This window comes from Orcinus orca, chromosome 8 (assembly GCF_937001465.1).
Source record: "Orcinus orca chromosome 8, mOrcOrc1.1, whole genome shotgun sequence".
Taxonomy (NCBI): domain Eukaryota; kingdom Metazoa; phylum Chordata; class Mammalia; order Artiodactyla; family Delphinidae; genus Orcinus; species Orcinus orca.
Window position 1 is genome coordinate 14,737,728 of NC_064566.1, and position 27,555 is coordinate 14,765,282.

Below are 27,555 nucleotides of genomic sequence, written 5' to 3' on the forward strand. Positions count from 1 at the left end.
TGGGCCTGCGTCTCAGGCCCCGGGGGGCTGCTGCGGCCCTTCTAAGGGGCTCAGTCCTGACTTCAGGAGTCAGTTGCTCCCAGCTCAGGTCTGGATGGCTGCTTCGGCAAGCAGAGAGCAAATGGGAAGTTTCCAAAATCCAAATCTTTGGCCTTTGATGGTTGAAGGTCAGGATGGATAAATGGACTAAGGAGACCTCAGGACAAAGGAGGTTATGAGGCCGGGGGCCTTAACTGGATGGACCTTAAGTGTCCTGCTGCCCCATGTGTGCCAGCTCGAGGGAGCTGCAGTGACCTGCAGGGCCTATAGGAGAGCGCAGAGGACCTAACAGCCTTCTCCAGACCCAGCTAGTCTTCTCCCCTCCCCACGCCGACAAGTTCCACCCCCCAGTGTCCACGCATCACTTGACAGAAGCGGGTCAGGCTCTCCCTTCATCCAGGCCTCTCCCCTGAGCTCTGGTAATTGGAGACTTGCCTCTTCTGCCCCTCCCTGTAATGTGTCAGAAATCAAACTCAACATCTCCCCCCAAACCTGGTCCTCCAGGGTCTCAGGACGAGGCTATGGGGCATCTTCATAGGCTCCTCCGTCACCTTCATTTCCTGCCTCCAATCCCCCGTGAAGCCCTGTGGATTCTGTCTCTTATTCACCCTCAGTGTGCCCCTCCTCTCCATCACACTGCTATTGCCCCTCTGCTGGCTCTATCCCCCTCTCCTGCCTCCATCCCCCCTCTGCCGGTTCCGTCCCCCCTCTCCTGGTTCCGTCTCCCCTCTCCTGGTTCCGTGCCCCCTCTCCTGGTTCCGTCCCCCCTCTCCTGGTTCTGTCCCCCCTCTCCTGGTTCTGCCCCCCCTCTCCTGGTTCCGTCCCCCCTCTCTTGGTTCCATCACCCCTCTGCTGAGAACTTCCTGTGAAGCCCTTCCTGGTGGCCTCTGCCGCTCCAGTCTGGCTCTTTCACCAGTGAGGGCCTGAGGGAAGACCTGCAGCTGCGATCCTTTTCTGAGGGGGATGAGAGTGTGGGTGGGGAGGCTGCTGAGGCAGGGACAGTACTCAGAAGAGGGTGTGGGGCAGGAAGATCGTCTTGTTCTCCTCAGCCAAGGTAGGAGTGGATTGGAGAGAAGGAAGGACATGGAGGATGAGGGAGGGACCTCAGAGGCCCCCCCTAGACCACCTGGCAAGCCCAGCTTGAGAGTATCTGTACCTTCCTCTGCCCTCACACAGGGAGCTCTAGGGGCCCTGTGAGGCCTGGGCGCCAGTTTGCAAAGCCGAGGGAGAAAGGTTGCTGCCTCATCCCTGCCTTCAGAGAAACAATCTGGTCTGTGTAGCAATCACTTGCTCACGACTGTCTCAAATTCTACTGGTGGAAACACCGTAATTGGACGGGCTGCAGCAGGAGAATGCTTGTGACAGGACAGCGAAGGAAGAGAACAGATGGCAAAGTGGTACATTCATTCTGGCTCTAGCCACTTAATAGGCTCCCCCAGCCCCGCTCCCCCAGCCCCACCCGTGGAAGGGGGTTGGGCAGCAAAAATGCTGTTTCTGGGCAGCCTTTTCCTGCAGGGTCCTTTAATATTCTTGCTGCACTGTGCTTTTGTTTTTGTTTTTAAATGGTGTTTGGGCCTTCCTGAAGCCGTGACAACCTTCCAGCCTCTTTTGCAAACCCTAAAAGTGACTTTGGGGACAGAAGAGGTGGAAAGAGGGCAGAGTTGGGTTTCAGTCGAGAAGCGGCCGAGGCCCAGAGTGAGTAAATACATGAGTTGGCGAGAACTCCTCCACACCTCCTGTTTGTACCAGGGTGCAAGTTGGTGCTGAGTTAAGATTCCCGAAGGGGAGAGTTGGGGAGATGGTGGCTACGTCCCCAACCTAACTCCAGGGGCCTCATGGTGCCAGGCTGCCAGGGCAGGGACCTCCTCGGGGCCAGTCTTGTGACAGATGATGGCTTTCCTGTGTCAGGGGTGGCAGCCAGTGGGAAGGAAGGACCCTGCCTAATTGCTTTTAATTTTAAAATCCTGATTTTACTAAAGGAATCTCCCGCCATAGTTCCCTAACTAACCCAGGGGCTCAGGGAGAGGAAGAGATGCCTTCCCCTCCGGGAATAAAATCATATTCTCACAGAGGTGCCGTCAGGACTCTGAAGGGAAGGGTGTAGCCCCTCACCCAGGGATCCCAGAGCTCTGACCAGCATCTCCGAGAATGAGACTTGCCCCTGGGGGACACGTGGAGCCACCCAGGACAGGAGGCAGGTCCCCTCTGTGACCGGATAACCTGGGGCCAAATCCTAGCTCCTGGAAGTTAGGGAGCCTCTCTGAGCAAAGTGTGCTCATCTGTAAAATGGGACTGCTATTTCCTGGCCTGACCACCTTCCAGGAGCCTTGTGAGGCTATCGAATGCGAGCATGGATGTGACAGTGCTTTGGCGCTGGTCAAAACTTGTGTGCTGTCAGAAGGGTTTGCTCCTCTGTAACGGGCAGGCTCTGCTCGCCAAAAATGGCAGTGTTTGTGAAATGTGCCCAGTCAGGTGCACGTGGCCTCAGGTTCTAGCTTGTTTCCCTGTGCTGGGGTAGGGGTAGGGGGCGTGGGGGTGTCCTGGCAAAGGCTGCAGACAATCTGGGCTTTGGCGGGGCGGGGGCGGGGGGAGGATTGATCACCAACCACCACAAATAAACGACAAAAAAATGTCATTTTGAGCATTTCTTCAGTGCCATGCACTTTACATCCAAAATCTTTTCGAATCCTCACCACAACCCTATGGCAAAGAAACCATGCTTTTTCAAATGGGGACATTGAGGCACAGAGTGACTCAGTAACTACCTGCAGGTCACACAGCTGGGATGGGATCCCAGGATTGTCTGAGTCTGGAGGTCACGCCCTCCACCACTAGGCAAACTATCTCTCTGATTAGACAATGGCCCTGGTGACCCACAGGGAAGAGGACACCAGGTGCTGCTCTATCTCTTCAAGGAGAGTGCAAAGATCAAAGAGGCTGTGGGGCAGATATAACCACTGTATCAGTCAGCTGTTACCGCGTAACAAACCATCCCCCAAATTAGTGGCTTAAAGCAATAGCCATTTGTTACTGCTCACAATCTACAGTTTGGCTGGGCGACTCTTCTGCTCTCTGTGGTGAGGCGCAGGTTGGGAGAGGACCCTGCTGTCCTTGGCTGTAGGTTGATCTGGGACGCCTCGATGTTTCTCCACAGGTCTCTCAAATCCTTCCAGCAAGCTAGCCGAGCACATTCTTATGACAAAGGCAGAGGAGCAAGAGGGACATGGAAATACAAGTGCTTTTTCAAGCCCTGCTTGTGTCAAGGTTGCTGCCGTTTCATTGGCCAAAACAAGTCACAGCCGTGCCAGAGTCAGCGTGGGAGGACGCTACCCAAGGGCAAATGAAGAAACCAAGGCCAGGGGAGGCCAAGGCCACCCACTTGTAAATATCAGAGCTGTCAGGATTCTGAGGCCAAGATCCCTAACTTGGGGTCTGTGAACTTGGGTGGGAGAGAAATACAACTTTATGTTCACTCACCTCTAACTGAAATTTAGCATTTCCTTCGAGTGTGAATGTTAAGCAACATACCAGTTATATTAACAGCACCTCTGGCTTTGTCACCAGTCAAAATCACAGATATTTTCATGTCACGCTCCACTTGTGGCAGGTATCCTGAAATGCCGTCCGTGCTCATTACTGCTTTGAAAGTACAGTGGTTATGACACGTGATGTTAGGTCTTGTCATGTACTGCATTAATAAAGAAGCGCATACATTGCTATCGCCCAATTTAAAATTGTTGGATAACTTTTTTTTTAAACAAATAAAATTGGCTTGTTTTGTAATCATGAATATTTTATACATTTAAAAACATTGATCTGAGAAAGAGCCCATAGCCTTGACCAAACAGTCACAGGGATCACGGCACAGAAGAGGGTAAGACGCCCTGCCCCCAGCCTGGGCTCCTAACCCCGGGCTCATCTTTCCTCTTCCTCCTGAGCTCAGCAGAGTGAGAAGCTTGGACTAGCCTGGGGGCTTGGCACATTCGGGCAAGGCCTGCCTCTCTCTTTCTCTCCCTGTCCAACACTCCCCCGCCCTTTCCCATCCCTCGGCCATGCAGGAGTTAAACGCCCAGTTCTCTGGAGAACCCACTGTTCCCTTTTACAAACAAGTCAGGTTTGTGCCGATTTCCAGCCACCAATTATGGGCCAGCTCTCTCAGACCAATTAAAATGTGCAGGTGCAATAATGTCGACATCAACAGTCTGAGGTTATCTCAGCAGATATTTTTCATGAAATATTTATAAGAGACTCTGGGAATTTTAACCCCTTCCGTGACCATGCCTCCCCTCTCAGGCAGGGCCCTCACCAGTGGAGTGAGAGCCTGCGATGAGGGCAGGGAGGTGCGCAGAATCCTGCAGTGATGGGGGGGCGGGGGGCGGGGCGGGCGCTGAGAATGCCCAGGAGGGTGGGCGGGGATAAAGACTTCTCTGAAGTCTTTATTTAAGTCTCTTAAAAAAACCCAGAATCTGTAGAATTAGACTAATCAAGTGGCTGGTGTTCTGGAGAGCGCCCATGTGGGTTCCAGAAGACCCAGGTTTTAGTCCGGACTCTGCCATGCACTTGCTGTGTGACCCCAGGCAAGCGAGGCACTTGGCCTCTCTGGGCCGCCCTGTCATCATCTGTAAATGGAAGGAAACAGCCCCACCCGGTACACCTCACACAGCAGAGCAAACGGGAGAGGCTTTGGAAAGAGTTCCTGCCTGCAGGAGCTTCTCTCAAGGGGCTCCGGCTCCCGAAGCAGGTGACCTGGGCTCTTCAGCTACCAGGAGTGGGACGTCGATGACACCAAGTGAGCGTTGATGAAATGTTTGTGGAATGAATGCATGACCAGACTTGACCACTTTCTAGCTTTGTAACTAGCTGTTAAGGTCTGTCAGCTTCAGTCTCCTTGCCTGTAGTAGGGGCTTCTGGTCCCAATCCCTCAGGGTCGTCCTGGGGACGAGTAAAGACACTGGCTCTTTGTGAAGCGGAAAGACTTCCCCCGCTTATAAGGGTATTGTCTGTGAGACTGGACAAGCTTCCTCAGGACCCTCCGAGGAGGGTCTCATGATCCAGCAGAGACAGAGCTGCCAGATGGGGCTGACGGTAATACTGGCCCTGTTTCGCCTACCTCCCTGTCTCCTTGAAGGAAATGCTAAATTTCGGTTAGAGGTGTGTGAACATAAAGTTGTATTTCTTTCCCACCCAAGTTCACAGACCCCAAGTTAGGGATCCTGGCTTCAGAATCCTGACAGCTCTGATATTTACTAGTGGGTGGCCTTGGCCTCCCCTGGCCTTGGTTTCTTCACTTGTAAAGCGGGTTTGGGAGGTGGGCTGAGCGGGCTTTAAAAACTGCTCTGCCACTTGGGTGTGCCCTGGGGAAGTGGCCGGGCCTCACTAAGCCTCACTGGCTGCAGAATGGGGCTCCTGGCAGGACTGTCCTCAGGCTGTTCTAGGGCTGGCTGAGATAGTGCAGGCAAAGTGCCTAGCAGAGTGCCCAGCAGAGGAGCTCAGTACGTGGTAGCAACCCCAGGGTGAACCTGGTGCTTTGACGTTCAACCCAGGCTGCCCAGAGGCAGACGGGAAGCCCATGTCTCCCCCACCAGACCTCGACTGCTCAATACGCTCAATCTACTATCCTGGCCTCTGTTACTTCCTGCCATCGCCCAAAGAGGGTCCTGGATTCTGGAACACATCATCTCCAGAGCAGCGCTGCTCTGGGACATTTTCAAGTCAGTGCCCAGCAGGCAGCTGCGATGGAGAAGCCAGACAGGCCCATGTGGTGGCCGGCACAGCCCTGCCTTGGGTGCAAGTACCACCTTTAGGGCTGTAAATAAGCCCCCAGCTCTCCCACAGCACGTGCAGTGACGTCACCCCCCTCCCGCTCCCCGTGCCTGCTGAGGGCCTCATGTTCAAGCATCAGGCCTCACCCCAACTCTGTGCTAGTAATGGGGAGGCCGGACCGTCCTCCAAACAGACAACCCCTTTAGGTCAGTAAGGTGGGAGCAGTGGCTGACCTCGGCCTCCCGGCCCTCTCTGGGCCTAGACACAGCAGGTAGAGGGGCATCTCCTATTTTGGAGTGTCAGGGAAGGTTGCCATGGCTACCTGCCTGTTCTGAATCCCATCCAGCCCAAGCCCCACCCCCTTCCTTGACTGGCAGCTGCAGCGCTGAACAACAGCCCCACCCCGTCCTCCTCTGCTCTTAGGTGCAAAGGCGTCCAGAGCCCTCTGGAAGGGAACCCCCCCATCCCCGATCTCGGGGGAACCCTCCATTCCCAAGGAGACCCCTCTTCCTCTGGGACTTGCTGTGGGTCCTGCGGCGGAAGCCATCCTCTCATTTTGGAAGCACGTAGGGCCCATTAGTGCCAAAGTGAGCAGAGAGAGGGTACCTCGGGGGAGCCGTGGTTGTGGGGCTGAGATGGGAGGGTGGAAACATCCGTGGGGAGCGCATCCTGCAGGTCCAGGCTGGGTAACCGCAGGGGGACAAGAGGGAACGGATGGACAGGGGGCAGAGGACCAATGGCCCCTCTTCTGCCTGACCGAGTGGCCCTGCCCCTGCCCCAGGCCCCTGCTCCCCGGCTTCCCACAGTCCCTCTGGAAGAAGTTAAAGGGGAACCAGTGGGCCTGAATGCCTGCTCTGTGCCAGTTACTGTGCCTTCCTTTATGGACACAACCCCATGCCATGTCACAGTGACTCTCTGAGGTGGCAGGAGTGCTGTCTGAGTCCCATTTTACAAACAGGAAAGTGAGGCTCAGAGAGGTTAAGTGATTTGCTTAAGGTCACGGAGCTAGGAAGTGGCAGCAGCAGAATTCAAACCCAGGCCTCCCTGACATATGAGGCCTCCATGAACCATGAACTTCCCACTCTGAACCTGACCCTCAGAAGCCTGCCTACCAGTAACTGAGATGTGTCTGTGTGCCAGGCAGTGTTCTGGGCTCCGCAGGCCTCACACCTCCTTAGATCCCCACGGATGCACTGCTTTAGAGCCCAATGTCACACAGCCTGGAGTGGGAATCGAACCTGATTTGTCCGCCTCCAAATACAACGATCTTAGTTCAATTCAACCAATGCTAACTAAGCATCTACTATATGCCCAGCCTAGATCTAGTGGGGCTATGGCAGTAAACAAAAACAAGACACCCCAGCCCACCCCACTCCCACCCTGGGGAGCTTACTTTCTAAGTGGGAGAACAGACAGAAACAATAGACAAAAGGTAAATCACCTAATACATTAGAAAGTGGTAAGTGCTGGGAAGAAAGTCGAGCAGAGTAAGGGCAGGTGGGTAAGCCCGGAGCGGGGTAGGAGGGGGACAGTATTAAAGACGGCAGACAGAGGAGACCCCAGAGAGAAGGTGACATGTTAGCAAAGGCTTGAAAGAGTTGAGGAAGTGAGCCAGGTGTATAGCAGCACCTGGTACGTAATAGGTGCTTAGTAAATATTTGCTGAAAGAAGGAACAGATTCCAGGATCCACGGGTGGAGTGGCAGTTGCAAGCTATTCATAAATAGTAACAGTTACGACACATCAGCTAATATGCTGCTCCCCTCGGCATTCTGCAGACTTTATTTATGGCATGTGTGGACGCGGCACGGCATTCTAAGCTCAATAACTGTTTGTGGACTTAAAGACGAAAGGCATGCGGGCCCGGAGGGAATGCCTAGTGCATCGCCTGGGACCAGCTCTGGTGTGAGCTCCTCCCCCAAGACGGCTCAGTCCTGTGCTCCCTGCGACTCCTGACTTTTCTGTAAGGGGGAAAACTGCCAACCACAGACATGCGTGCTGGGCAGAGACCTGTGGGCAGGCCCGACGGGCTGGGGTGGCGGAGTGGTGATTGTGGCTTTGTGGCTGGGAGCTAATCAAGGGGCCAGGCCCCTGGCTCTGAAAGGGGACCCGGGCTCCTCTCAAGCCTGCTCAGGGCATTTCAGTACCGCGTGGCTCACTGTTCGCTGAGAGGTGAGCCGAGACGGTGTTTCTGAGGCCAGTGCCCAGCGAGATGTGGGCAGGGGCATGGGGGTTAGAACATTATCTGCAGACTCGGCTCGCAGGGGAAATCCTGACAGTGCTGCAAAAGTAAACTGTGCTTTCCTATAATTAGATACATATTTATTTTAAAAGGTTATAATTTCCTACTGGTTTGCTGCTTGGTAAATACAGAGTTGTTTTTTTTTTTTTTTTTTTTCCTTAACTGCAGCTCAGGAAAAACAAATCCAGGTCTGGACTTGAATAGGGATGTCATGATGATCCCGGGCAGCAGTTTTCTTCAAAACCCCAGCAAAGCCAAGAGCACGATGGGATGGAGCTGGAGTCAGTTTGGGGTAAACAAGATGTGGGGGCAGGCAGAAGGGTCAGAAATAGGCCTGGGTGTAACTGGAGTGACATCATTACTGCCCTGCAATTCCCTCCTCTGTGCTTTCACTCCTGCATCCCCCTCTGCCTGGAATGCCTTTCTTTCTCCATAGCTGCATGTCTAAATCCTACCGATCAGGACTTCCCTGGTGGCGCGTGGTTAAGAATCCACCTGCCAATGCATGGGACATGGGTGCCCTGGTTGGGGAAGATCCCACATGCTGCAAAGCAACTAAGCCCGTGCGCCACAACCACTGAGTCTGCGCTCTAGAGCCCGCAAGCCACAACTACTGAGCCCACATGCCACAACTACTGAAGCCCGCGTGCCCTAGAGCCTGTGAGCCGCAACGAGAGAAGCCACCGCAATGAGAAGCCCACACACTGCAACAAAGAGTAGCCGCCACTCGCCACAACTAGAGAAAGCCTGTGCACAGCAACGAAGACCCAACGCAGACAAAAAAAAAAAAAATTCCTACCTATCAATACATGAATGAAAGGCTGCCTCATCCGGGAAGCCACCCTGGATTCCCCTGCTTGCTGAGAGCTGTCTTTAGCCTGATTTCCCACAGCCGGTCCTCAACTCATCTAAGGCAGCTGTCACAGTATGTTGTGGTTACTTGGTGTTGTGGGTTGAACTGCGTCCCTTCTCAAAAAGATGCATATTGAAATCCTATCCCCTGGTTCCTGTAAATGTGACCTTATTTGGAAATTGGGTCTTGGCAGATGGAGTTAATTAAGAAGAGGTCATATTCAGTTTGGGCGGAGGGCCTAATCCAGTATGACTGGCGTCTTTATAAGAAAAAGAGGAGAGACACAGCAACAGACACACACGGAGAGCGCCATGTGACAACAGACGCAGAGACTGGACCGATGCAGCTGCAGGCCAAGGATTTCACAGCCTCCACCGGCAGCTAGGACGAGGCAGGGGAGGAGTCCACCCGGAGGCTCTGAGGGAGCGTGGCCCTGCTGACACCTTGATTTTATTTTATTTTATTTTTAATTGAAGTATGGTTGATTCACAAGGGCTCCAGTGTCCACGTTGATTTTAGATTTCCAGCCTCGTGAACAGTGAGAGGATAAATTGATGTTGTTTTAATCCATTCAGTTCACGTTACTTTCTTATAGTAGTCCTAGAAAACTAATACCCTGGGGTACAGGCTTTTTCTTTCTCCTGGAAAGTTCCCTCCTGTAACACAGCGTGGCACAGTATCCCTGCTCCGTTAACACTGACTGATGTGTGAACGGTTGGATGGATGTCTCTCTGGAGAGGAGGATCCACATCTGGCTGGTCTTTGTGTTCCCAAATGCCTCATATGGACCAAGGGACTGGCCTAGTTCATGTCCCTGTGGCCTCCAGTCTGGGTCACCACAGTAGACTCCCAACTGGCCTCCCTGCCTCCACTCCTGTCGTCCAGCCACTTCCTCAAGCTTTGCTGAACTCTTAGGTCATTCCAAACTGATTGGTCTTTCCAATCCCTGGGTCTTTGCTGCTCCCCCACCCCCAACCTGCCATCCACCAGGAAAAGCCCCACCCGTCTTTCAAGGTCCCCTGCACTTTCTGTGTGTTCTGTCTCTAGGAGAGCTCCTTTCAACCTGGGTTACAGTTACCTGTTTCCTTGTCTGTCCATCCTGCTAGCCTGTTAGTATTCTGAGGTGAAAGATCCTTTATTTCCCATCTCCGTGTCCCTGTGCCTTCCCACAGAGGAGGGGCTGGTGGATGCCTGAGGGCTGAACGAGGGTATGAATCTGGGCTGAGTGGCAAGAGGAATGGTCCTCCCTTGTCTTAGGGAGCTTGTGAGATGATTTTCAGATCTGCCCCACTCCCTTCCAGGGCTTGGGGTCCCAAAGGACTGGAAGGCTGGTGGGGAGACCTGATGGGCAGAGCTGGAAGGGGCTCTAGAGCGGCTTCCTGGTCGCCCTTCTCAGGTCTGAGAAGAGGGTGCAAGATCAGAGGAAAGGAAGAGGCTTGCCCCTTCCCATGGGGCCATGCGCCCAAAGCCCCAAGATTTGCCTGGAGCCTCTGGTCTGCTTACTTAATAAGACTCTTCAGCGTTAGGGGCTAGAACTGGGGGATCTGATGGGGAAAGAAGGAAGGAGAAGGGAACTAAGTTCTTCAAGAGGAGACGAGAACTCAGACTTACAACACCTACACGTGCCAGGCCCTGGGTGAGCTGCTTTGACACTTTATCTGGAATTCTCAGCACAGCCCTAAGAGGCAGGTACTATTTGCAGATGAAGGAACTGAGGCTTAGCTGCCCCAAGTCCCACAGCTGGTAGAGCTGGGATTTGAACCTAAGCCCATCTGGCCCAAAGCTATGAGCTGTCTCCTCTATGAAGGGCACTAGAATTGGCCTCAGAGGTGGCCAGTCCAAAGGGGCAGCAAACCCTATGCTCTCAGATGCCTGGAGAACATCTTGTAATTTGTGTTTTTCAAAATGGAAGAGAAGGTTCTGGGGTCCTCAGGCCCTTGAGGAAGCTCTTGTCTCCACTGGAGCAGTTAAGTCAAGTGGAGGAGAGTAAGGATCCAGGCTAGGGGTTCAGACTTGGAGGATTCCATCCACAGCGTGATGGGGCCAACACGAGCGGCTAACACAAAGGTCCCATTAATGGGGGTGTAGCGTCCAGAAGGAGGGAGGTGATTATTCTGCTAGGCCTTGCAGGGGCCTGAGCAGGTCTGAGCAGGGTCCACTCCTGGGACCCCACAGTGAGAGAGACACTGCCTGGTGAGGGAGTTGGGTATTTTTCACCCAGAGAAGACACAGCAGGAAATGGGAACTGTCATCAATACCTCAAGGGCTCTCCAGTGGATGAGCAATTAGACAGATTCCTTCTGGTTCTAAGAGCTGGAGCGAGGACCAGCTGCTGGAAGGGATGGGAAGCCAGACTTCACGTGTTTCCTATTAAAACACGAGGGGCTCCCTTGATGGGAATAAGATCTCTATCACAGGAGTCATTCAAGTGAGATGGCAAAAAGTTGAGTCAGCATGAAATTATGAGTTGGACCAGGTGCCTCACCACCGATGATGAGAATGTCTGGCCTCAGGAGATGCTCATAACTCTACTCCCACTACAATATTTTCTATGGCAATACATTAAGTACTTGCTAAAAAGTCAGAGGCCCTGGTCTTTTGAATCAGGCATTTCCCTTGATAGTGAGGTCTGGGAATCTGCATTTTAAGGTGATTCTGATATGCAACCAGGTTTGAAGGTCACTTCTATGAGGTCATGGGGGCAGCAACATCCCTCAACCCCTTCCCCCAATTCACATTATAGAGATGCTCAGTGTCTCCCACTCAGCCCCTCAGCCCCTCAGGCCTTCAGCCCCAGGCCTGATCTGCTGCAGGCCAAGGGGTGCTGACTGGCTGAGGCAGAGTTTACGCCTGGTTGTTGGTCCTTTTCCATCATGATCCTCTAGCGAAGCAGGAACCTGGTCTGTAATATATACAGGGTGGGGAGAGGCATCCCTGAGGCCTGGACTATTTCTCTGATATGTTTGCCAATAACAGGGGGTGGTGGTTAATTATATGTGTCAACTTGGTTGGGCCATGGTGCCCAGATATGGGGTCCAACATCATTCTGGATGTTTCTGTGAAGGTATTTTCAGATGATATTCATGTTTTTTTCAGTTGGTGGAGTTTGAGCAGATTGCCCTCCATAATGTGGGTGGGTCTCATCCAATCAGGTGAAGACCTGAATAGAACAAAAGACTGACCTCCCCCAAGCCAGAGGGAATTCTATAGCAGACAGCCTTCAAACTTGAATCACATCATTGGCTCTTCTCTTGGTCTCTAGCCTATTGACCCATCCTGTAGATTTTGGACTTGCCAGCCTTCAAAATTGTGTGAGCCAATTCCTTTAAATAAATCTAGTATATGTACATACATATACATGCACACACACACACACACACACACACACACACCAACCACGATACCTGGTGGTGTAATATATATATACACACATACACACACACCCTGTTGGCTCTGTTTCTCTGGAGAATCATGACTGAAACACAGGGCGACAGACCAAGGCAATCAACAGAGGCATCCCACAGAGCCGAGCTCCCTGGGCACCAGGAACTGCCAGGCATAGAGGCGGCACAGAGAATGCGAAAGCTCATTCTGCCCAAACCATTTCCCTCTGCTCTGAAGTTTCAGAAACACAGAGCGCTGGCAGGCAGGGAGATTATATGAAGTTCCTCCGAACATTCTCGGGAAATGCAGAGTGAAGCCACGCCAGAAACCCAGTCATTGGGGAGCCGGCAGGTGGGCTGGGACAGCTGACTGAGAGAGCATGCCTTAACCTGTCCAGACACAGGAGGGGATGCAGAAAGTGGGTGATGGAGGGAGCCTCCAGAGAACTTGGAAAAACTAGATAGAGACAGAGACCCACAGAGGCCAGCTCCCAAATCACCCTGAGAATCAAGGTGAGGAAAGTTCACAGAGAATGTTCCCAAGCCTCTGAGATCCCAGACCCCCAAATCAAAAAGACCTAGGGGGTCATCCAGTCCAGCCCTCTGCCTCCAGACTGGACAGCTGGCAGCCCAGGCCAGTGGGTCCCCTATATTGGGAGTATTTGAAAAGAATATCATGGAAGAAGAGAGGAAAGAGGGGAATCGTGATGACATGATGACCATGACCTTAGCAGGTTTTGAGCACCCAGTGGGTCCCAGGCACTGAGCTCAGAGCTCTCCAAGCACCATCCCGTTGAATATGGACAGTAATAATACGCAGTATGTACTACTATTCCTGTGCCCATTTTACAGATGAGGAGACTAAGGCCCTGGTAAAGTAACACCCAGGTAGAAAGTGAAAGAACTGAAATTCACACCCAAATCAGCCTGATTCCAAAGCCCTTGTTCTTAACCACCATGGAAGGAAGAAGAAAAACGGGTGGAGGGGAAGAAAAAGAGCAGAATTCTGCCACTTTATGAATAAGGACGCAGGCCCAGAAAGGACAAAGAACCTTCCTGGGGTCTCGAAGCTGGTGGTGCAGGCTTGATGTGAAGGTTGCAGAGCTGGACAAGGGACCAAATAGGAAAAGATGCGGGAAGGAGGGCCCCAGGCCTGGCTGGTCCCCCAAGCCCAGCAAGTGTGTTCTCAGACCCCGGGGAAGGACTCCTGCCAAATCTCCCTCCTGACAACCCTGGCATTCTACCTTTTGTGTCCTTCTCCTCCTGGATTTCTTTTTGAAGTATTGATACAAACACCCCAGAGAGGCATGGCATTCTGGGGTCCAGCTCGAACACCTTCAGCAGGGGTGCATCTATCTGGTAACTTTTTACAAATGTCTCTGGCACCCGGAGGTGAAAAACGTTAGCCCAACTTCAGGCTACCCCTTGAACGTAAGTGTAGGCAGTAAGTCTGAGAGAGATCCACAGAGAGGGCAGCCTGGGGAGAAGGGGAAATAGCAGGAAGGGGCTGTTACAGGCGCCTGGTGGTATCCCCTGGCTCCTCAGATCTGCATTCCCTAAACTAAATGCCATCCTTCCTCCCCAAACCTCACCTTCTCCCTGGCCGATGGCGCTGAGATTCTGGGAGTCATCCCCGATTTGCTTCTCTCCCTCCCCCATCCCCCCAACAACTGTGTCCTGCCGATTCTACCTCCTAGACGGACCTAGAATCCTTGTACTTCTCATCCCTCCACTGCTACCACCTAGTCTAAGCCATCACTTCTTACCCGGACTAATGCTACCACCTTCTACCTGGTCTCCCTGCGTCACCTGTTGCCCTGCTCCCATCCATTTTCACTCAATAGCCCAAGTGGTCTTTTTAAAACACAGATCTGTCCAGGTCCATGCCTCCTAAAACCCTTTCCATGGTGCTCCACTATCTGCAGGATAAAGCCCAGACTGCTAAGCGGCGCTTACTAGGTCCTCTGTTATCTGACAGCTACCCACTTGCCTGATACCACCTCCTGCCACTGCCCAGGGCACTCTCCACTCCAGCCATCTAAGCTCATTGGGGTTCCCTCACCTGCTCTCCTGCACCTCCCTGCTTTTGCATGTGCTGTTCCACCCCCTAGATTTCTCCCTCTTCCCCATCCCCTTGCCCTGTTGTGGAGCCCACCGTTTAAGAGGTAAGCCAGGCATCATCGCTTCTGGGAAGTCTTCCGGGATCTCCCCCACCCCCACCCCTACACCAGGCAGATGGCCTGGCCTCTCGGCATTCAAGGCAGTCTGCACGTTCCTCCACACTGTTTTTAATTATGCGTTGACTTGTCTGTCTCAGCTAGACTGTGAGCATGTGAGCTCTTTAAGTGATACAGGGATTGTATCTTTCTCATCACCAGTGACTAGCTCTGGTTCCGCCATGTAATTAGAGTTCGATGAGCATCTCCGAAATGAAGGCAGGTGTATAAGACGCCATAATGCCAGGCAGAAGGTGGTCAGAGATGAGGCTATGATGAGAGGTACAAGGGAGAAAAAGGGGTTGATTCTAAGTCTTTCTGGAAGTGCTGGCATTGGAGAGGGGTCCCAAAGCACGGGCAGGGTTTCAACAAGCAGAGATGGGATGACAAGAGGGCGCTGGGGGCTCTGCTAACCGTTTGTATAAACACAAATGTCGATGCTGGCATTGCAGGCTCAGAGGCAGGTCCGAGACCCAACCTTAGCATCCAGTCCACTGGAGTCTCGACCTTGCCCTTCCAGCCGTGACAGTAGGGGATCCGGATCCCCATGGCTGACTGCTTTTCCTTTGGGCCACTGGAAAAAGCAATACATTTGGGCCTTTAAACAGCTTGGCCAGATTCTCCATTGTCCTGATTTGCCTTTATTCACAAGGCCGCTTGGTCTCACTCGGCGCTCTTTGCTATTTCCTTGTTATATCCTCTACGGGCCCATGGCCTTCAAGTAGCTGGAAGGGAACCAGAGCCTCAGGGCAGTCGGGGTTCAGGAAGACTCAGTGGCTGAGCCTTTCCTGTCACTTGGGACCGTCTGCTCTTTGGGGCTATGTGGATACGGGTGGTAAGACAAGTTTCTGTGCTAAGAAGAGTATTTGGACATCTTGACAAGGTCTCTATATTAACCAGGAACTTGAACGAGTGTCGCCAGAAACCCACAAACAAGGCGGCGTATTTTTTCCCAAATTGGTTGTTCGTATTCAGGAAGCTGGCTGCGGGCTGGGAGTCAGCACACATGCGTGCAAGTGGAAGCCAGGCGATCATGCCCCTTGGCTCACTGGCACTGGGAGCTTAGCTGAGCAGAGGCTCACCTGGTGCCCAGGAGCACAGGATCAAGAGATTTGCCTTGCTGGCAGTTCAGCTGTGCTTTTGATTAAGCAACAAAAAAATGTAAAAAGCAAAACCAACAACAAAACAGAGAAGAAAAGTTATTCAAGGTGAAATGGTTAAGTTGGGTGGACTTCCGACGTCTGAAAAACCAGAGCATAACTGCTTTTGGAACCCACCCACTCTTGCGAACAAGAAGGGGGTGGGAGAGGAGGAAGGGAAAAGAGAGGGAGGGAGGGATGGACTTTTCTGGAGACCTACATGCTAAGCACTGGGCTTTGCCTACATTGAGAGGCCAAGGGGCAGAGTGGTTGAGAGAGTGGGATGCCAGAGCCAGTCCAGCTGGGCTCAGTATCTGGCTCTGTCCTCTCCAACTGTGTGTCCCTGGACTCTGCGTAACCATTCTCTCTTTCCTCAGTAGTGAAATACAAGTTGTTATGAAGATTAAATGAGCAAATACATATAAAGAGCTTAGAACTCAACCTGGCACACAGTACGTGTTCCCTAACTGTTGGCTATTATTATTATTATATTAACTTGTTTAATCTTAACCATAACCTATGAGGTATATGCTTTTATTCTCCTTGGTTCTCAGATCAGGACAAGCTCAGAGAGAGAAATTCCCTGCCCAGGTCACACAGCTGGTAAGAGGCAGAGATGGAACCAACTCCAAGTTGGACAATCTCCTTACACCTGTGGTAGGAGCCTGCTTCACCTCTGACTCTGGCTGATGAGAGGACTGGTCCTGCCTCCTCAGATCTCAGTCCCATAACGGAGGCTCCATTCACCCCCAACACATGACCCCACGTGATGGGGTTCGTGGAACACAGTGGGTCTTCCTTGGTGAACCCCTCCCTCTATTCTCCTCACAGAGGTAGGAATCATGGACCAGAAGGGATCAAGAGAGCATGCTGCGGACCTTCCTTCTCACCTGGGATGACAGAGCAGTGGGCTGAGAGTCAACAGATTTGGGTTCCAGCCCCAGCTCTGCCACTAACCCAATGGGTGACCTTGGGTAAGTCATTTTCCCACTCCCTAAAATGAAGGAGTTGGAGTCAACCACCCTGAGCTCTCTGAGGCTCTATGTTTACACTTTCGAGGATCAGTATCACATCTCACATAATAAGATGAAAAAGTGTTTCAGCCAGTTGACCAAAATCAGAAATGATAACCCATCTGTTAAGTGTCCCTTGCAAGCACGTCCGTTTAGGACATACCATCAATTCAATGGGCTTTGAGAAGAGGTAGGAGAGCAAGGAGAGAACCCCTGTTTACTTTGTACATCCCGGATTTGACGCTTCCCCACTCGAGAGCTCACGTAACCCACCCACAGCAGCCCGGAGACACAGGTGCTGCTGGTGATGTCGTTTTACAAAGGAGGCAACTGAGCCTCAGAGAAGTCAGGTCAAACCAGTAGAGATGACCTTGGAACCCACAGATTTCTGACTCCAAATCCATGCTCCTTACAAGATTCCAAGCGAACACATGACTTCACATTTTGTTCTTTTTTAAGCGTCTTGCTGTTCTTGCATGATCTCCCCTCCACCTGCACAGCAGGAACGAGATCCAGTTCACATTTTACCGCCCCCAATCCTGGCTGCTCCGGAACGAAACAGTCTGATCAGGGCCTGGAAAGCTTGACTGTGAATGTCTAGCACATGGCTCGTTGGTGTCTTCTGAAGTCAGCCAAGCTGAAGCGTGCCTGGGGGCTGAACGATCATGTCCCCGGTGCCGCAGAACCCACTCCGCATGTGTTTCCCATCCTCCACGGTCCTCCCGTCCTATCTGGGTTCCTTCTTTGCAGGCGGTTTACCAGATATCTGGCATCAACCGCGTCCGTTGTATCTGGCCTGGTCCGCTGTCTACTGCGGGGCAGGGGGCCGGGGGCCGGGGGCGGGGGGTGAGCCACCGCCTCTTCCTGTCCCTCCTTGGGCAGCAGAGCACCCAGTGTCTTCCAGGCAGAGTTGGGGGCTTTAGAGTCAGGCATGCCTGGGCCCACAGCCTGGCTGTCTGCCTTTTATTGATCACAGGATTCTGGCAAATCACCTCACTCTTCTGGGCCGCAGCTTCTACGTTTGAAAAATGAGGGGACTATTTCCTCTTAAGAGTTATATACAGATTAAGGTGCACAGTGCTTTAGATCCAGCTTTGGTGGGAGCACCAGAGGGGCTGCTGGGAGGGAGGAAGGGAGAGGATGCGGAGGTGAGGGGCAGGGCCCGTTGGTGCCCCACCCGTCCCACTGGAGCAGCTCCCCTGCTGTGTCTGGTTTACGTGGCAAGTTTGGCTTGTGAATTTGGTTGGAGGAAAGGGTGATGCAGCTGAAAGTATAAAATTCGCGGCTGTAGTTATTTGGTGGAGGTGCTGGGCACCCAGCGAGCACTTTATAAATGTTAGCGCTCTCCTCTTTCCTTCCTCTTGCCCCCATCATTTTCTCCCGCTGGATTCGTTATTCAGTGGCTCAGCTAAAAAGCGAACCCAAATGAATGGAGAGAAGGCAGCAGCGGAAAGAGTATGGAGTGCTTTCAAAATATCATCACCCCGGGGGAAATCCACTGTCGGGGGTCGGGATGCGGGTCAAGGAGGCTGTGACCCAAACACAGCAAGTCATGTCACAGACCCCACAGCAGCTCCACACCAAGGGCCTCCTGCCTGCAATGAGCACCAGAAAAACTCCGGCGCAGACCCCTGCTCCGCCCACAAGCCATTCTCAATAGGCTTTCCTCCTCCTCTGCTGAAGGGAGGACCCACAGGGAAACAGGGAGGTTTGAAGATGTGTGACGGGGCCCAGGAGGCGGGGAGGCCCGAGTGAGCCGGCCTGGCTGCTTCTTTCAAACGAGCAGGGTATGCCGGATTGTGAGGGCTCCATGAGAGAAGAGAACCTGCCATCAACCGGGCACAGTTTGCACAGATGCTCTGAAAACACAGACCTGCTCCAGAGAGCAGCTCCGCAACTGGAGCCACAGCGCCACCTTCAGGCATACATCCACCTTGCATTTTCCCTGCAAAACCACTTCTGGACTGCAGGGAATATGCGGGGGGCTCAAATCCGATACACTAATCCTGCAAGATGTTGTGTTGCTGATATGCTGAGACAGATGAGCTTGGAGTGGGAAGAAAGGCCATTGCTAACAAGTATATTGATGCCAGGGTGTCGGGGCCGTGCTCCAGGCAGAAACTGGCAGAACTGGAAGCCAACCTTCCATCTTAGAGACAGGGAAACTGAGGCTCAGGGACCTGCCCTCAGTTACCTAGTGAGTTGCAGGCAGAGCTAGGATGCTCTTAAGCATCCCATGCCTCTCAACTCGGATGGCTGTTTTCCACAACAACTGCGCTGTGTAAGGACAGCTGCCATGAGCCTGCAACACACACCACAGAGTGGTTTCTTCTCACTCTGAAGGACCAGAAGATGAGACTGAGGATGCAGCTGCAGATGAGCATCAGAATGTGGGCTCCATGGAGCCCAAAGAGAGGCCTCTGCTCTCATAACGGATGTGAAGGGGTTTCATTCATAGGAGTCTACACACCCTCACACACGGCCTCTACACACCCTCACACACGGCCTCTCCATCTGGCAAACTCCTACTCCCTTTCGTGACCTACTCACAAACTGCTGTCTTGTGAGGCCTTCTCTGACCCATCCTCCATGCCCGTGGACTCCATCATTCCTGCCTTGTGCCACCCCTGTACCTACTTGAGACACTGCTTATTGGAGGGATCCCCCTATATTAGGATGGTTTGTGTGTCTATTTATCTAGATGGGGAATTCTGGCCAGGAACCAGATCTTATTCTTCCCTGTGTCTCCAAAGCCCAGCCAGAGCCAGGCACAGAACAGGCAGGTACTAAAAAAGTGATGGATGATGGATGGATGGATGGATGGATGGAGGATGGATGGATGGATGGAGGATGGGTGGATGGATGGATGGAGGATGGGTGGATGGACTGGAAATGGGCTAAGTCTAATGGATGGGGTATCACTCTTTTATATCCAGAAGAGTAATGGCATCTGTTCTAAGGAGACATACATCTAAGAGCTTCTGTTTCTACGCCAACGCCAAAAAAGCGTAACTGCAGAGGTACGTGTGAAGAGGAGTGGTGTGTTGACATCACCTGTTAGCCCCCCCTTCTAACTACCTCTTTCTCCTGGTTCCCCAGGGAACCTGGTGGAATTCAGACAGAGATTATGGAGGTATCGTTCCTGGGATGCCTGTACCAGAATCACCTGGAGAGGTCATTAAAATGCAGGTTCCTGGGCCCTGCCCTCAGGAATTCTGACTCAGTAAGTCTGGGGCAGGGCCTGGGTATCTGAATGTTTAGTTAGCCTCGCCCAGGTGATTCTGATGCATAGGTAAGTTTGGCCACCACTCACTAAAGAGGAACAGCACACAGGGACATGCCAGGAATTGCCTTTGCTGACTGGCCCATCCAGAGAGGTTGAAAAATTGACCTGAAGTCCCACAGATATTAGATGGCAGGAAGCGCCTGGAGAGTCCTCTGACACCTAGAGACCAAGAGGGAAGGAAGGGCCTCTAACTCCTCCCACCGCCACCCCTAAACCTGGCCCCAGCCTGAGGAGGCTGGCACACTTGCTGAAAAGATGGCCTTTCCCTACCCCACAGGACGCCGTGAGTAGGGCCTGCCTTGTGCTCCCTGATCCCTCGCAAAGCCCGGAGTGGCAGGGTTTACTCCGTGTATACCAAGGCAGAGAAGCCAGCAGCTGTTTTCAGTGTCTGTTTCTACCTAAACAGAGCTGTCGCTCCCAAACACGGGCCCTGCCAGCAAACATGACCAGACCTGGAACGCTAGCCCCAGTTGTGTTCAGGCTGGAAAGAGCTTAAGGATGATGACGGAACCAGAAGATCGTTCTGGACCCGAGAATGGCCAAACATCCTGGCAACTCTAAGTGGGTGAGCAGCCCTCCCAGGCCAGCTGGGGAGCCCCTGGAAGGAGGGGAAAGGGCCCATCAGAAGGCAAAAGAAAACATACAGCAACGCCCAAGCCCCTGCTTGTCCCTGCGTTCCAACAGGACCTACCCTCCGGCCATACTGGGCCTTTTGTTGAGCACCTACTATGTACCAGGCCCTATATTTGGTGCCTTACTCTTTTGGTTCATCCTCACTATAACCCTCAGGAGACAGATAATATCGTTATGCCAGTTTCACATATAAGGAAACTAAGATCCAGAAAGATAAAATGACTTGTCCAGATCCTGAGCTGGTCAGACTAGCTGCAGAGTCAAAACATCAATTCAGGTTCCTCTGCTTTTTTCCAGGTTCCCTTGCTGCCCGCTGTGCTATTCCCCACATACAGCCCAGGCTGTTCGGCCTCCCTGCCTCTGTCCACGCTGCTCCCTCAATGCAGAACGCCTGGTCCCCGACAGCCCCTGAACAGCCTCCTCCTGCTTCTTCAGACCCAAGTCACAGGCCGCTTCTTCCCCAAAGCCCTCCTGGATCCCATCTCCCATGAGTTGAGAAGTTAATTGCTACGTTCCCAGAGTACATTGCCAGGCCAGTATACAGCTGCATTTTCACCTGCCTTACAATCGCTGATTTCCATGACAATCTCCCTAGATTTCAGTCTCCAACCCTGTCTCCCCCACCCCCCAGATCCTGCCCACCACAGCCCTGCCGCAGGGCCTAACTCAGTCGTTTTCCCTCATCAGGCCGTCCCTTTGGTGAATCACACAGGTCCACCGCCCACGTGGAGACTGAGTTCAGGTGCCCCCGCCACCACCCTGGCCAGTGGCTGCCATCACCATTGAGGGCAATGCAGTCCATTGGTCTAATGGATGAGCACTGAATTCTAAGCTAGAAGACCTAGGTGTGAGACTTGGCTCTGAAACTCATTCACTGTGTGGCTTTGGCTAAGCCACTGGGCCTCAGGGTCCATCTGTAGAACGCGTGGGTGGATGGAAGAGAGGAGCTCTCTGTTCATGGCTCTGTCAAGCACTGCCTATGCATTGAATGGAGCATCCTCTCTGGGGCATTTGCATCCTTATCAAGGATCTAATCCATTGAGCGCTCAGAGAGGCCGTGGGGTGCCTACCTGATGGAGACAAGGCAGGCTCAGCCGGAGCAGGGGGTTCTCACTGCGAGTGAGGGTGGGTCAGCTGAAGGGCCTTGCATCCCAGAAAAGGACGGTGGAGCTGACGCTGTGGGCGCTGATCCCTCGCAGGGAAGGACAGGGAAGTGGAGGTTGGGACCACTCACCTGGCACTGGTGTCGGGGGTGATGGGAAGGGAGCTTCGCCCTCCTTTAGACACCACTCAAGAGCCTGCTCGCTGTAGGAAACCTGGTTATCAAACGAGCAGGTGCTGGGCCAGTGTTAAGTGGCAGCAGGATTGAGTAGGGAGAAGTTCTGAAAACATCTCAAGAATCTCTAGGACTCAGTGACACAGGCAGGGAGCAAAAAAGGAAGCAAAAAGATGGCCCAGAGGTTTGATCCTGGGGTGATGAGGTCTGGAGAGTGATGGGCAGACACACCTGTCGAGGAACAGGCTGAGGGCCTGGGAGGCTGGTGTGGAGGGGAGGGGAGGGGCCCAGGACAGAACACCCGGCTTCCAGTCTCCTGTACTGCCCTTTACCTCGAGCAGGTCACTGTTCCAGTCTGAGCCTGTTTTGTCATCAGTGAAATGGGGGGAAGGATCCTGCTTACCTGACAAGGACGATGTGAGGCTTTCAGGCACGAAGGTATGTATGGCGCCTTGCATGATAAGGCAGTCGTAAACAGTGATGAGCTCGCCACCCATCTGTATTCCACAATGTAATAATAACAGCTAGCATTTATTGATCCCTTGCCATGTGTGCCAGGCGATGTGATAAGTCATTTGTTTATCATGATCTGAACTCTTCTTACCCCAAACTCTACAAGACCCCTTGCATTTTGTGGATGGTATACTGAAGATCAGAGAATTAGACAACTTTCCCCAAATCCCACAGCTGGAAAGGGGCAGTCACCTTCACCAAGCTTTAGTCAGCACCTACCAGGTCCCGGGCACTGGCGGGAACACAAAGGGTGTACAACCTGGCTTAGGTCTTCAAGGTACCTCAGGGCAGCTACCAGCCTACAGAGGAACAGGTCTCTATGAGCTTTAAATATTTGTTCTGGAATTCTATTCTCTCTGCTGTGAATGTTGCTAGACAGGGGACAAATATCTCCTGGCTTGACCCTCTGCGAGCTGGGCGCTGGGAAAGGATGTCAAGCCCTGAGACCATTGTTCATGATCGTGGCTGCACCCACCTGCCCGCCTTTTATCCAACTTCTCTGGGTGCCATTATTCAGGCCTGAGCCATCACCAGGAGCTGCAAAGCAGTTAATTACAGAAGTATAATCCCCTTCGTCACAAAGAGCTGATCTCCTAGGGTTGCGAGAAGATAAGACTTATGCCTCTTTCAATTCCTTTATTCTCTCATCAACATAGATTCATATTTCAGCTTCCCGCATCGGAAACAAAAAAGGAAACCTGCTCAGCCCACTGCTGCTGGAGAGAGATAAATTAGGCTACACAAAGAGCCAGTCCTATAAACTCAATCTCTTTCCCTTCCTTTCATGTTGGTGATTATAAACAGAGTCAAGGGCAGTTGAAATATATTCCTCTGCCTGCCTGTCTGCCTCGTCCTACTCAGAGAGAGGAGACAAGCGCAGCGATAACAATCCGATGGTACCGGGGGAAGAGGGGTGCAGGCTCCTGCATGATCTGACGCCGGCCTGGTGAGCAGATCAGATAGAAAGACCTTTGTTTCTTGCCACTCCCTGGTCACAAAACTGTTTCAAAAGGCCACAGAGAGAAGCTGGACGCTGTGCCACTGTGAATGCTTTCGTTTTCTTGATGGCAACGTGTGCGATGCTATTTGCTCAAAAGAAAGGGCCTTGCGATTTGGCGGCCCACGTGGCGGGACGGTGCCAGGGCCCCCGGCCAGTTTTAGTAATGTAGACACAGGTCGGCCAGCGGATCAGACCGCAGAACAAGGCCAGTTTTAGCAGCCCTGAGGAACAGATTCCAGGCTCTTCAGAGAAAAAAGAGCCCACTTACTGAGAGCAGTCCCCAGTGAAATGATATTATCCGTCTACATGGCAAGCGGGGTGGGTTATTTTGATCACTGGCATTGCCTTTGCACTGCTTGTGTTGCGTTTTCGGGCTTCGCAGGAGTTACTAACTGTCGAGGGCTCCGCTGGCATGGGAGGAACAGGGGGACCACAGAAATGAACTAATTTGCCCAAGGAAACAGAGCAATTGGTGTCAGAACTGGGGATGACAGAGATTCTGATGGTAACAACTGACCAGGCACTTACCGCAGGGTGTCAGGCACCTGCCGACTCCCAGAGTCCCCGCGCCAAACTGCCACGCGATGCTGCCTCGATGTGCTCCTTTCAGGGGTCCTGACTCTCCTCAGAGGCTTTTCAAAAAGTTTCTGATTGGGGGAAGGGAAAATCTAATTTTTGAAAGATCAGAAAGGGAGAAAGGGAAGAAAAGAAACTGAAAAACAAGAGGCAAGTTGGTCTCTGCAATAAATGTCATCCCACAAGATGCAAGACAAGACTCTTTAATAGACTTGCAGATTCAATTATCCCTTTATATTTCCAGCAGACTGGTCGTCGTCTAAATCATTCTTTCACTGTAAACACACCCTAATTCACAAATAGAATAAAAACAAATCATGTTTGAAAGCTGTGTCGCTTCTGAGCCACCACTCTTCAAAGACACACACCTCGTCCCCGGCTCCCGAGGGAAGAAGGTTAATAAAAGGCTTGGGCACTGTCTCCAGTTCAAAGCCTGGGGCCCGTCTCACAGATGGCTAGGAAGTGCGCTAGGAGGCTGAGGCTGAATCAATCTTTTCCATTCTGGGGCTTTTAATGGCTGTTTGCCTCTCTGCTCCTAGACACCCTCCCTCAAGCCTCCAGAGGAAGGACAGTAACTCCTGCCTCTGTCTGGATCATTCCGACTATTTTTTCCAGAAGCCTTTCCAAGTGTGATATCGCAGGTGAACGCCAACACCGTCGATTCTCTAACAGCTGCCAGCGGAAGGACACGGCCCACCCAGCCCCAGTTTTCTGGGAAGCCTGGCCTTTCTACGGGGCTGCACCTGTCTCGCCAAGAGGGGGATCCCTACCCTGTGCAGCGCCTACCTGTCAACTAGCTCCTGAATGGACTTCCCTTCTCAGTCCGTTCCTCTCCAGTGTGTTTTTTTTCTTTCTTTAGCTTTCATCATTTTTTTTAAGTTATAGAAGTAATACCTGCTCTTTGTAATACACTATTCAGTTGAGTTGCGCAAAGCAGAGGTTTCCTCATTCTTCTACGACCCAATTCCACATTCTTGAGTAGCCAGTTACCAACAGTCTCATGTGTGTCCCTCCACATGTTTCTTTTGGTTCATGTAGATATTAAAGATTACCTGGAACCCAGTTTTTGCCATTATTTGCAAATATGGGATCAAACCATATATATTTCTCTACAACTTACTATTTAGAATTAACAAAAGAGCCTGGACACCTTTTCAAGTCAATACAGAGATGCTGGGTTCATTCTGCTTAATAAGGTTGCATGCATGAGATTATGTAGATGGCTGTACCATAACTTTCCAAACCATCCTAGAACCCTTGGCTCTTCCAGATATTATGTCTCCTGGATATCGTGATATTATATAATGCCTACCCATCCTACCTATGAAAGCCATGGCTTCTCTCTATTTATAAACTGTCCATCTTTGGCAAGGCCCTTTCCAGGCTGGCCCAGCCTTACTCCTATGATGTTACCAAAAGCAGTCCCTGACAAGGGAGTCCTGGCCTTTGAGGCTGGACTCAGACAGACTTATAAAAGCGGGTTTCACTGCCATGAAATCTGGACTTCCTTTTGGCAATGAATAAAACATAGAAGCATAAGTAAACCCTTAAGACGTCATGAGCAGGCATGCAAAAATACTACGTGTAGTCCTAGACATGACTACAATACCCACCAGAAAGACTTCAAAAAACAATCCTTGAGAACACAAAAAGAGGCTGTTTACCAAAGAACGATTTTTATAATGCTCTTGCTGCATTTTATTAGAGCGGGAAGAGGCCTGCAGTGGAGAAGGCTACAGAAGATTTCTGTGCTCATTGAAACTGAATGCTAAAACAGCCTGGGTCTGAAACGTTTCAAAACTGGAAGTAAATTCTCAGAGGCAAACTGCTTTTCTGGAGCTCTTTTATGGAAGTCACATCCAAACAGTTTTAGAAATCAAAATGAAATCTTACAAAATGTCTTAAGAGTTTGTATCCTTAGAACTAGTGATTTTTTTTTTCTGGGACTCTATCCCAAAGAAATAATCAGCAATGCCAGCAAAGATACAAGTCAAAGGATGTTTATCCCAGCATTACTTATAATGAAAAACAGAAAACAAGCAAAATGGTCTACAACAGGGAAACGTAATACTGCACAGCTATTTAAAAAGATGTGCACAGGGGCTTCCCTGGTGGTGCAGTGGTTAAGAATCCGCTTGCCAATGCAGAGGACACGGGTTCAAGACCTGGTCCGGGAAGATCCCACATGCTGCGGAGCAACTAAGCCCGTGCGCTACAACTACTGAGCCTGCGCTCTAGAGCCCATGAGCCACAACTACTGAAGCCTGCATGCCTATGGCCCGTGCTCCGCAACAAGAGAAGCCACTGCAATGAGAAGCCCCCACACCGCAAAGAGGAGTAGCCCCCACTAGCCGCAGCTAGAGAAAGCCCGTGAGCAGCAACTAAGACCCAACACAGCCAAAAATAATAAATAAATTAAAAAATAATAATAATAAATAAATAAAAAGATGTGCACAAAGCGTTGAATATTATGAATGAATGCTTATGTTATGATGTTAGTAAAAAAGAGAGATAAACTGTATATTAAAACTGTGCAAAGGGCTTCCCTGGTGGCGCAGTGGTTGAGAGTCCACCTGCCGATGCAGGGGACACGGGTTTGTGCCCCGGTCCGGGAGGATCCCACATGCCGCGGAGCAGCTGGGCCCGTGAGCCATGGCCGCTGAGCCTGTGTGTCCAGAGCCTGTGCTCCGCAACAGGAGAGGCCACAGCAGTGAGAGGCCCGCGAACCGCAAAAAAAAACAAACAAACAAACAAACAAAAAACTGTGCAAAAATATACATAGAAAACACTGGAAGGAAATACGTCCACCTACTAACACTGGTTATCCCTGGGTGATAGAACGATGTGTTATTTTTCTCCCTTTTCTCTTTTACTTTTATAAAAAATTTATAAACTTTTCTAAAATGAGCCTGCGTTATTTTTATAATGGACTAAATTAAATAGTTTTAAACTACACACAAAAGATAGAACTGACTCTACTATTTTGGGGATCACGGGGGGGTATGTATGAGAAGAGATGGGGGTGGCTAAAGTTAAGGGTTTTCTGGGATGGGGGCAGGGATGAAGGAAGTCCCCCCACTTTCTGGCATCTTTAAGAGTGTGGGTCTTAAAATGAAATATCTTCTGCAGAACAAGCAGCAGAAGTGTCAAAGGGATGATACTGTCAATTCACTCAACGTGTAGTGTGCATCTACTGCATGCCAGGAACTTGGGGAAATGACCAACTTCGCATTCTAGTTTATTAAAGAACAAGGCTACACTTTGTCCCCATCACCATACATGTAGCACACTGATTATCTTGATTTTCTCTCTATTGTTCTCAGAGAGTCAAACAAAAAGAAAAATGAACAAGTTGTGATTTGCAATGGATTCAAGAAAGAACATGTTGGAAGTAGCCCCAGGACCTTCAACTGACTCTGCTAAGAGTGTGTGTGGTTTTTTTTTTTTTTTTTGGTACGCGGGCCTCTCACTGTTATGGCCTCTCCCGTTGCGGAGCACGGGCTCCGGACGTGCAGGCTCAGTGGCCATGGCTCACGGGCCCAGCCGCTCCACAGCATGTGGGATCTTCCCGGACCGGGGCACGAACCCGTGTCCCCTGCATCGGCAGGCGGACTCTCAACCACT

General features: G+C 51.6%; 1 long non-coding RNA gene across 2 annotated transcripts in view; it reads right to left on the reverse strand.

The window, feature by feature from the left end:
• LOC117197823 (uncharacterized) overlaps positions 1-27,555 on the reverse strand; it is a 111,463-nt gene that overhangs the window by 76,277 nt on the left and 7,631 nt on the right. The window contains exon 4 of one of the 2 annotated variants that reach the window (XR_007478709.1): positions 23,884-24,023. This is a non-coding gene — a long non-coding RNA (uncharacterized LOC117197823). Of the gene's footprint in view, positions 1-20,288; positions 24,024-27,555 lie in introns of those variants that run through there. The other variant, XR_004478719.2, reaches the window with a different exon arrangement.